This window comes from Scylla paramamosain, chromosome 5 (assembly GCF_035594125.1).
Source record: "Scylla paramamosain isolate STU-SP2022 chromosome 5, ASM3559412v1, whole genome shotgun sequence".
Taxonomy (NCBI): Eukaryota; Metazoa; Arthropoda; class Malacostraca; order Decapoda; family Portunidae; genus Scylla; species Scylla paramamosain.
The window spans coordinates 31,747,556-31,759,752 of NC_087155.1; the positions used below are offsets into that span (position 1 = coordinate 31,747,556).

The 12,197-nt window shown below is 39.8% G+C and overlaps 1 long non-coding RNA gene across 1 annotated transcript in view; it reads right to left on the bottom strand.

The window, feature by feature from the left end:
* The window catches only part of LOC135100835 (uncharacterized), a 14,506-nt gene extending 2,328 nt beyond the window's left edge, over positions 1-12,178 (bottom strand). The window contains exon 1 of the long non-coding RNA XR_010268934.1: positions 11,416-12,178. This is a non-coding gene — a long non-coding RNA (uncharacterized LOC135100835). The remainder of the gene's footprint in view (positions 1-11,415) is intronic.
* Positions 12,179-12,197: the final 19 nt, after the last annotated feature.

Here is a 12,197-nt window from a genome sequence, read left to right on the forward strand (position 1 = left end):
TCAGTGGTGGATGTTGCCACAATTATTTCCAGTGCATTGTCAGATTTTATGAAGATAAACAAGGTGATGACTTCATATTAATTTCTTAACTTTGCCAATTAGGATAGGCTAGTTTGGTTAAGGCACCTTGTTCAGTCCTTAGAATTTTAGCTCCTCGGAGCTCCGCCCACTTGACCACTGAAAAACAGACCAGCAGAGTTGCCTGGCATGCTGCCCAAGGAAAATGTGTCATACACTGGCAATGTGTCTCTCACAGAGACTACAGCAGCCTTAACCACTCACTCCTTGAAGTTTATGCTATTTAGAAGTTAAGTGCTAGTCTCCCAGGCCTTGCAATATTGTCTGTTGAATAAAAGCAATCACATAGGAGTGATTCTTTGCATTTTTCTGATCGAATGAAAGAGACAGGCAGACACATTATTTACTCTTGTTTAATAGTTGTTATATTCAAAGAACTGGCATATAGTAATATGCCATAGCCTAGTTAAGACATTCTGGGTCAAAATGATGCCTGATGTTGACCAATATGACTAGTAAAACTTGCTGCATGGTACTGTACATATGGCAGTTATGAAATTAAATGTTGAAGCGCCTCTTTGCTGATATTTTCACACTATTTCCATGTTTTGTGTGCATTCATCTCTTAGGTATCCCCATTTATTATCCTATTCTGTCCACACTGCAAGTATTATAATATAACCAAATGCAGTCTATTATCAGCAATTATGGAATGGAGCAAGGGAGAAATTGTGATGCAGGGAGTAAGTTTAGCAGCTCTCCATGTTCCAAGTCATTCACAGAGATGAGAGCGAGGTCCCTTGCCTCACTGTCCACATATTGCTTCTTCAGACCTGTCTTACTTCATCACCTGTGCAAATACAAGCCACTCTGAAGAGTATTTTAGTGTGAATTCATTGTATCAGTCATGACCTCACACTGCATTAAGGCACTGTATCTGAACACAATGATGTGTTAGAAGTCATGGACCAAGACAGGAAGGCCATCCATACACCTTTACCTGTATGTAAAGTCAAGCCACTGGAAGCCTTGACTGTTACTTGCATATTATAACCAAATGTTACTATTCACTTAATTTGAAACAATTAATGCTACATAGTTTTAATAATGGTTTTTACTCATGGCTGATTTGTATACATATAATTTTGTATGTTCAAGATTCTAATGAAAATAATACATGCACATCAGCTTATTTTCGTCTAATATGTTTGCATCACTGCCCGATAGTGGCTGTCTTTCACTCCACCCCACTCCCTGCCCACAATTCTCACAAGCACTTAGAAAGCTTGCGGCCTGGGGTAGTTGTAAGTTTCTGAAGCTCCAGGAGACCTGCACGAAAGGAATATGTCAGAAAATGCTGATTTCCGAGGCACTGGCAAAGAACTGAAGAAGACAACTTTAGTTAGGCTAGTTTAGTTAGCTTGTGATAATTTGGTTGGGTATGGTTTAGTTAGGTTAGTTTAGTTAGGTTAGATTAGTTTGGTTTAGATTAGTTTGGTTAGGTTAGGTAGGTAAGGTTAATTTAGTCAGGTTAGATTAGTTTGGTTAGGTTAGATTAGTTTGGTTAGGATAGGTAGGTAAGGTTAGTTTGGTTAGGGTAGATTAATTTGGTTAGGTTAGGTAGGTAAGGTTAGTGTTAAATTAGTTTGGTTAGGTTGGGTCAAGTGGTGGTGGTGGTGGTCGTGGTGGTGGTGGTGGTGGTGAGCCACAGGGCAGCCACAGGCAAGTGGTAGCCAATCCTCTTGTGGGATACATGCAAGTGTCACTGCTGTTACTAATTTATAAGGACAAAACTTCTTTTTTTTCCTGGTAGATTTTGGTCAGTTTTGTATTAATCTGCTATCTGTTTTTACCACAAAACATTAGTTTTTGATGGGGGGTGCAATAAGAGTAAAAAAATAAGAACTAATAATTTGTGGGAAAAACATCATGCAGATTCATTAAAAAAAAAAAAAAATCAGAAAACTACAAGAAAAAAGTTTCCCCTGGAATTGAGAGACTGGGGCAAGAGTAAAAATTTACCCTTTCTCACAAGGTCCCCAAGCTTGTTGGGGATAAGGGAAGAGAAAAACAAGATAGGATGTAATGTTAATGTGTTAAACTGCAACTTTATATATATATATATATATATATATATATATATATATATATATATATATATATATATATATATATATATATATATATATATATATATATATATATATATAATCGATTTTATGAGTACACATTGATTTTTTATTGATTTTAAGGCTCGGGGAGAAATGTGCCGGATACTTGAAGCTGCCGGATACTCGAATGCCGGATGAGAGGGATTTTACTGTATATAGAATGCTGGTATATATATATATATATATATATATATATATATATATATATATATATATATATATATATATATATATATATATATATATATATATATATATATATATATATATATAATATATATATATATATATATATATATATATATATATATATATATATATATATATATATATATATATATATATATATATATATATATATATATATACCAGCATTCTATATACAGTAAAATCCCTCTCATCCGGCATTCGAGTATCCGGCAGCTTCAAGTATCCGGCACATTTCTCCCCGAGCCTTAAAATCAATAAAAAATCAATGTGTACTCATAAAATCGATTAAAATTCCCATGCGAGGCATACTTTGTCCCCTTGCCACCAGAGCGCATTGCTTCACGCCACCCGCAGCCCACTGCACTGTGTTTACTCAGTGACTCAGTCCCACGTGTGCACTGTTTATCGCCTGACGCCTTCATCATGCCTAAAGTTGTAGAAAAGAGGAAGCGTGTTGTGCTTACACTTAAGCAGCTGATCAGATCAGCTGCTGATTAAGATCAGCTGATCTTTGTTATGGTAAGATGCATGAGTGTAGGGTGGTGATTGTGGACATAATTTCACTTCTATTCAAGTATCCAGCAATATTCAAGTATCCGGCATGTCGGCGGTCCCGTTGATGCCGGAGAAGAGGGATTTTACTGTACTTTCTAATGCATCTTCAATTCTCTCTCTCTCTCTCTCTCTCTCTCTCTCTCTCTCTCTCTCTCTCTCTCTCTCTCTCTCTCTCTCATACACACACACACTACAAAACTTATCACACTATAAACCAGCACCAAGACTGAGAGAGGCCAACGTACACAAGCCTCACCTTAAAGAGATGTCGTTCCCACACAAGCTGGTGAGTTGTCCAGTTTTCTGGAGGAAGACCATGGTGTGTACGAGTGTCTTGAAGGCAAGGTTGGGATCTTGGTAATCACGCAGTAGGGCTACTAGTGATGGCTTGTGGATTTGGTACGCTTAGGCCTCTTTCACACAAGGCGTGAAATTCACGCCGCGTGAAAAATCACGCAGCGGGAAGTTCACGCTCAATCGTTCACACGTGGTGGTTTTTTTCACGCCTGACTCCTGGAATTCTGTTTCATTATTGCATTGCTGTGCTCCGAGAGTGGTCACAACTCACAAGTGTGTGTAAAAACAGGTGAACAAATGGCTGCCCAGAGTAAAGAAAAAAAAGCCCTCCTTTTATATTTGTTGTATAAAAGACAGCAAAAAAAGAAAAGAAGGCGCTGCTGGGTGCACAAGATAGTGAGTTTAAGGAGTAAAGAAGAAGAATTTAGATTTTTCTATTTTTATGTATTTATTACATAAGTACACATTCAGTAACAATAAAAAATGACTTTAATTATCCTTTTACCTATTGTAGATTTTCATTCAGTACGGGAGATGCACACGTCCACATTACCCGCTGCCTGAACTGTACTGCCAGGTGGCGGCGTGACAAAACACGCTGAGTGTGAAAGAAAGCATTGAACACCATTGGAAGCTAAACTTTGGCGTGAAATTTCACGCTTCGTTTTTAACAGACACACACGCGGCATGAGGCGTGAAATTCACGCCGCGTGAAAAAACTGCCACGTCTGAACAGAAGTATGCATTTTGTATGTCTGCTTAGGTTGGGCGTGAACTTCCCGCCGCGTGATTTTTCACGCGGCGTGAATTTCACGCCTTGTGTGAAAGGGGCCTTAGTGCACGAAACTTTCCATTCCACCATCTTTGATACTCAACTAACTCCAGCAGGCCACGACGTATTCCCAATGGGGAGTTTTCGGAAGACATTAGACGTCGTTGCTGCTCATCTAACAGTAGGAAAGAGAGCTAAAATGTTGTTGTAGTAAATCCCAGGTGCGTAAAGATGCATAGAACATTGATCATCATGATACTATTGAAATGACGTATCGACTTTTCATTATCCGGTATGGATAATATTGAGAGAATGTGGTCAAATTAATTTTTTTTTTTTGTGCGTGATTATCAAGTAAACTGCTAGGATTATCTTAAATAACGCATATTACAAGTATAAAAACTATTGATTTGGACAATGAAAAAAATATAAAAAATCACACAGTACTATGTAGTATGACACAACCTACTCAGTAACATCATGATATATGGCTCTAGGTTTTTTTTTTTGTGGGGATTTTAGCATCCCTTTCACGAAGCGAGCGACAAGGCAAAGTAATCAAGAACCAAAACAAAGATCTCTCAGGCGATCCTGCTGCTGCTGTAGTGTCCAGCTACTGTAATCCATTGCTTAGGGCATAGTGGAGATGTGCACCACAGCAACATTCAACTTCTTGTCCAACAACATGTTTCTTAAGTTCAACCAGTGCGGCCGAGTCAAGTGTTTGTTTTGGTTAGAGATACAGCATTACTATTGCCAGGACAACACTCGAGTTGCCAATTTTTTTTTTTTATTAAAATTGCCGTTTCCATAAACTAGGAAGGAGATCTATGTAATTTGGACTTTTGACTGTCACAGACATGTTGTCTTTATGTTTACTGTCGTCTAGATTAAGACGTTTCCAATCAAGAGTGTATTCATTTGGAAATCTTAAGATGACCAAATAAATCTAAATGCCGATTCACTAGAAAATCAAGTTATATACATCTGTTCATGAAAAGAGTTTGATTTTACTTGTGTTACTACTTAGAGGGAATTACGTAGAAAAATATATTATATAAGCCCATTGCATTTTTCATGTAAATAGAATAACACTGTAGGTATATCTAATATTGCTTGTATGAGAGAAGAGTTTGTGTCTGTGCTGCCAACTGGTGACAACCACTAGTTCTGAAAACTCCCCATTGCATCACTGGGAGATATTTCTCTCATCAGAAATTGATATATCAATAAAAAAATATTTACAATTTTTGAAATTAAAACTGAGGTACATATTTTTTTTTTACTCAAATGGATAAGAAAAGAAACTTTCTGTAAAAAAAAAAATATATATATATATATATATATATATATATATATATATATATATATATATATATATATATATATATATATATATATATATATATATATATATATATATATTTTAGTTACTAAGGGTTATATTTGGTTCAGGTCATTTTATTTTGGATTAGTTCATAGCTGGGTGTCTTTTTTTTTTTTTTTTTTACAGGAGTTGCCGTTCCAAAGGTCTGGCTCAGGAGCGATCCCGTCACCTGTAACATCAAGATAAGGATCAGGTAAGCTTCTACAGGAGCTGCTGATCCAAAGGCCTGGCTTAGGAGTGATCCCGAGCCACCTGTACCATCAATCAAGATCGGCAGTGTGTACAAGTGGCTTTGCCTTGCTCTCTGAGTTTTCTCTGAGTTTTGTGGTTTATTTTCTCTTGCCTGTGTGCTGAAATACCCTGAAGATGGTGATGAGTGCGTGTGGTTCATGCAAGGAGAGTGTGGTGAACAGGCAAAGGGCTGTAGCATGCAAGAGATGCATGGCCTGGTTCCATGTAGCCTGTGTGGGCATGAGGGAGGCCAACATGAAGATGCTGGGGTTCAAGCTTCTGGTATTCCTCTGCAGGGAATGCCTGAGCAAGAGCCTCAATGAGTGGAGGAACCAGGATGAGGAAAAAGAAGAGAAAGTGGAGCAGAGCACCCAGACAGAAAACCTGATGAAAGAGGCAGAAGCACAGACGACAAAGACTGAAGAGAGAAAAGACTAGCAAGAAGTGGTAGAAGTGGCTAGAACAGACAGACGCCCAAGAAGGGAATGGTAATCAAGAAAGCCCCAGTACGTGTCATTGGAGACAGCATGGTAAGGAAGACTCCCGACTTTGTGAGAAGGGAAATTGAGTGCACCAGCATGGGAGGTGCTAAGATCCAAGATGTCAAGAGGAAAGTCAAGGAAGAAGTGCAAGAAATGGAAGAGAGAAGCCTGCTAGTGATTCAAGGAGGCAACAACTTAGTAGAGGTAGGTGCTGAAGAAACAGTAAAGGAAGTGATAGAAGCAGTGAGGGCAGCAGAAGAAAAGAAGATGTGTGTGGCCGTGGTGGGGGTCCTGTGGTGCCCATGGGAAGGAGTGCAGTACGAGAAGGTCAGAAGACAAACGAACCGCAAGATATGCATGGAGCTCATGAAGGTCAAGATGGAATGGATGGCAGAGAAGAAGGGCAACGTGAGCTTCCTAGACATGGATGGGATCCTCGACCAGGACAAATTCTTCGGGAGAGACAGGGTCCATCTCAACCACAACAGGAATGAGAGGCTAGGACAAGACGAATGATAATGAATGCTAAAGTGAAGAGTGAAAGGAGTGTGATTCAATCTTTAGGGGAGAAAGGTATGGAAGGTGGCCATGAATGGTACAAGTTCATGAGAGGTGAGAATATGTCAGGCAGTGTGGAGAGCCTAAAAGTGGATGGTGTAGGAGGGAATCAGGGAGGCAATCAAAGGGTTGTGGGAAGAAGTAGGTGGGGTAGGTGAGATGTTTAGTGTGAAAGTAGGATGTGTGACACTTGAAAGGAAGAATGCAGATGAACTGGATGAAAGAATCAGTATGGAGGAAGTGGAGAGGTGTGTCAGAAGGCAGAAGAATGGCAAGGCAGCAGGTCCAGATGATATACCGTATGAGTTCTACAAGAATGGTGGGGAGATAGTGATAGATAGAATGACTGAATTATTCAACCGAGTGTGGGATGAAGAGAGAGTGCCAAGAAAGTGGAATGAGAGCCAAGTGTGTCTGTTGCATAAGGGAGGATTTAAGAGTAAGAATGAGCTGAAGAACTACAGGCCAACTGCATTAGTGAATACAATAGGTAAATTTTTTAGTGCAGTGTTGAATGAGAGACTGTGTAAATGGATTGAGAGAGCTGGAGTGCTGGGTGAAGAACAAAATGGTTTTCGTGTGGATAGGAGAGCTGAGGACAATATGTTTGTGGTGAATGAAATGATTGAGAAGAAAAAGAAAGATGGGGGTAAATTGTCCCTAGGTTTTCTGGATATAGAGAAAGCTTATGATAGAGTGAACAGAGAAATGCTAGGTAGAGTCATAGAAAAGATTGGATTGAGTGCAAAGTTAGTTAACATAGTGTAAAGTAGGGTATGTATGTGGACACAAGAGCTGGATACAGACTAGGAGATATAGAAACAGACTGGGTGAAGAGTGAGAGAGGAGTTAGGCAGGGCTGTATATTGTCACCAACCCTTTTTAGCCTGTATCCAGAGGAGCTAGCAGCCTGGATGAGAAGAATGAATGTAGGGGTAAGTGTGGGGAATGATAAAGTATGTGTGCTTCTTTATCCAGATGATGTAGTTGTTATGAGTGAATCAGTAGATGAGCTTCAAAGTTTGTTGGATGTTGTGGATGGCTATGTAAAAGACTTTGAAGTAAGGTTTACCAGTGAGAAAAGCAAGGGAATGATTGTGAATAGGTCAGAGGATGAAAGTAATGTGGTATGGAGACTTGGAGAGAATGAGTTGAAGCAGGTGCAAGATTACAAATACTTAGGGATGTGGATGAGTCCTAGTGGGAGTGGAAAGGCAAAGAATGAAAAGATAAGTATGGTAAACCAATAGGTAGGTCAATTGGGAAGCGCAGCAAGGATGAGAGCAAGTAAGTATGATGTGTTGAGAGAAGTGTGGAAGAGTGTGGCTGTGCCAAGTATAATGTATGGTATGGATGTGACTGCATGGAATGAAAGTGAAATTGATAAGTTAGAAGTGGGCCAGAATAGAGTAGCAAGGATGGCACTGAGTGCACCAAGGTACACAGTAGTTGAAGCCTTGAGAGGTGATATGGGATGGAGCACCTTTAGGGAAAGACTCACAAAAGCCACACTTAGGTACAAGATTTGGCTTGAGAGAATGAATGATGCAAGAAAAGCAAGGAAGGTGTACCTGTGGAATGAAAGTGGAAGCAAATGGAGGAAGAGGTGCATGAGAATGACAGACAGGAATGGATTGCAAGTTGTGTGGGCGATAAGAATAGCAGAGAGGAACCAAAATGAGCGTGAATGGGTGGTAACAAGAGGAGGCAGAGTGGGAGCTGAATGGGATGTGAGAAAATGGAAGAACGAGATAGACAAAGAAGTGAAATGTGTGGGACTGAATGAATGGAAGAATGAGATGGAAAGAAAAAAGACACTGGAATGGTACAAGGAGAAAGGGGCCCTGAGGTATGAAAGGTGGTATGATGGAAGCCTGGGCAGTGATCTTCTCTTCCGAGCGAGGGCACAGTGTATGGATGTGAATGCAAGGAGTTACAGGTGGTTTGAGTCCCAGAGCAAAGTGTGCCAGATGTGTGACATGGGAGAGGATGAGACAGTGGAACATATGATGCTGGAGTGTGTAAAGTATGCCAGAGACAGGAATGAGATGATGCAAGTGATACTGACTGAGTTAGGGCATGATAGGAATGAAAGAGTGGTGAAGACAGGAAAGGAGTGGATGGTGTTGTTGCTGGGACTGTGTAGAGAGGCGAATGAAAGGATGATTGAGGCAGTGAGAGTTTCTGGAGAGAATGTGGCGTGCTAGGTGTAGGAAAAATTAGGATAGAGGGTGCTGTTCATTTATCTTTTTTTCCCCCTTCTACAGGAGTTGCCGATCTAAAGGTCTGGTCCAGAAGTTATCCTGTGCCACCTGTACCATCAAGATCAAGATCGAGAAAAGTAAATGAGAGCCGAGTGTGTCTGTTGCAAAAGGGAGGATTTAAGAGTAAGAATGAGCTGAAGAACTACAGGCCAACTGCATTAGTGAATACAATAGGTAAAGTTTTCAGTGCAGTGTTGAATGAGAGACTGTGTAAATGGATTGAGAGAGCTGGAGTGCTGAGTGAAGAACAGAATGGTTTTCGTGTGGATAGGAGAGCTGAGGACAATATGTTTGTGGTGAATGAAATGATTGAGAAGAAAAAGAAGGATGTGGGTAAATTGTACCTAGGTTTTCTGGATATAGAAAAAGCTTATGATAGAGTTAACAGAGAAATGCTAGGTAAAGTCTTAGAAAAGATTGGACTGAGTGCAAAGATAGTTAACATAGTGCAAAGTATGTACGTGGACACAAGTGCTAGATACAGACTAGGAGACAGAAATAGACTGGGTGAAGAGTGAGAGAGGAGTTAGGCAGGGCTGTATATTATCACCAACCCTTTTTAGCCTGTATACAGAGGAGCTAGCAGCCAGGATGAGAAGAATGAATGTATGGATAAGTGTGGGGAACGATAAAGTATGTGTGCTTCTTTATGCAGATGATGAATGAATGGAAGAATGAGATGGAAATAAAGAAGACCCTGGAATGGTACAAGGAGAAAGGAGCCCTGAGGTATGAAAGGTGGTATGATGGAAGCCTGGGCAGTGATCTTCTCTTCCGAGCGAGGGCACAGTGTATGTATGTGAATGCAAGGAGTTACAGGTGGTCTGAGTCCCGCAGCAAAGTGTGCCAGATGTGTGACATGCGAGAGGATGAGATGGTGGAACATGTGGTGCTGGAGTGTGTGAAGTATGCCAGAGACAGGAATGAGATGATGCAAGTGATACTGACTGAGTTAGAGCATGATAGGAATGAAAGAGTGGAGAAGACAGGAAAAGAGTGGATGGTGTTGTTGCTGGGACTGTGAAGAGGCGATTGAAAGGATGACTGAGGCGGTGAAAGAGTTTCTGGAGAGAATGTGGCATGCCAGATGTATGAACAATTAGGATAGAGGGTGCTGTTCGTTTCTCTTTTTCTTTTCCCCCCTTCTACAGGAGTTGCCGATCCAAATGCCTGGCTCAGGAGTGATCCTGTGCCACCTGTACCATCAAGATCAAGATCATGTGGACAAATCGCGATACTATGATTGACAATTGAGAAATGGGGACAGGGGCTTTGGATGGGCCTTCCCAGACATGAAGGACACAACTTTCTTCTTTCTTTCACTCCCTATTCTGTCCAAGAATGCAAGAGTTGACCAGTATTCTCAATCATTCATCTCTTTCTCTGGCAAACTCTGGAATCCCCTGCCTGCTTCTGTATCTCCACCTTCCTATGACTTGAACTCCTTCGAAAGCATTTCAAGACACTTATCCTTCAATTTCTAACTACCGCTTTGGACCCTATTTGGGGACCAGCATTTTTTTTTTTTTATCAATTTTTGTTACCCTTAGCCGGTGCCCCTCCTACATAAAAAAAAAAAAATATAAGAATTTTGGGATAAAAGTAGAAAAGACCGTTACCTTGTTTAACTTCAATAATATAGTGTTAAAATAAACTTTTATACTATTTATGTTCTATTACCAGATATATATACTATTGCACTTACACCTGAAGATGTAGGTAACACAAACTTGAAGTCAGTGAACGGGTAATATAATGGAACAGTTTGGTAGCCATTCCTCTAGCCCCTAAAAGAATCTGCCGAAATTACGCCCCTGATGGTAACTCAAGAGCAAACCCAGTAATTACGACACAGCAAAAGCCAGCTTTTGTTGGAAAGATCAAGATTAATTTTGTTTAATAACTTCAACTCCTCTAAAACAAATACACAGCAACAAAAGATGAAGCAGTAATGTTTTAAACACGGAAACATCTATTTGAGTAGCTCGATTAACCAAAGCAGAGATTAACGCATGGAGACCCACTGTTATGATCCAAAAATGAATCTACATGTTTCACACGACAGAATGTAAGGTGATCTTAAACTATATATACCTGAATCATGGTGTGATGTGACCATATTACCGGTATACATATAAGATTTTTATTAATGGTAGGCCAACCTCCGTACATTGTTAAATTTAGCAAGATATATGGCAATCACTGAATAATATGAAAATTTCACCAACTACAAATTCCTTATGGCTCTACGACGATATTTGCACAAATATCCGTCACAGACAGAATCACGGGATTGACGTACAGAAGCAGGCAACACCTTCACACTGCATGTGAACGCCTCAGATACTGTAAACATTTAATTATTCTCCCTGTACCACATTCAAGGGTCCATGACCAAGCCTCTGCACATTTTCTGACTACATAAGCTACCGATGAGATGATTATAGGTGAAATATGCAATGACACTTACCTATAGGATGCCTGTAACCATGGCCTTGTTCATTCACCACGCCCACTCCATTACATGGAACCTCACGCTTATACCAGGTCTTTGGTACACTGTAACTGGTTCTGTGATATTCAATTTTGTGGTGAAACCAGCAGTTCTCTCGAAAAGAATCACTAGAGTCATCCACCACTTTGCCGTCACGTGCTCCTAACCGCTATTTCAGATTTCACCATCGATGTCTTCCTCAAAAATTATAAATGCATTACGATATTTATGGTATTCGAATTACTTCATTGCTTTTTTTTTATTATTCATTTTTTTTCGGTTGTTTTTACTTCAGAAACATACCAATTAAAAAAAACTGTATAGGTATAAGTTTGCATGTTCCATTGTGCACACTATTCAGTATTCATGTCTTTATGGAAAACATGCAAGGAAGGTTAGCCCTCGTGTCTTAAGCTTCTTTGAAAACAGGTCAGAATTATAAAACTGGCCTGATGATTTTAGGGAACACAATTATACCACTAATGTAATTACTACATATGTTCAGCTTTTAATCCATATGTTAACATTAACTTTTTTTTCCATGTAAAGCGTTATAATAAGGCAACATTAAATATTACATTACGCTACCTTCGAACTCCTTTCCCTCAGCCTTCGGTTACATTACTCCCTTTATTGCACGTTAAAAGTTCACGTTTATTTTACGTGATCAATACAATGAAAACTGACACCGCGAGAAATGGCAATACTATCTGAGCAATACTATTGTGAGAAGTAGAAATACTGTGAGAAGCAAGGAG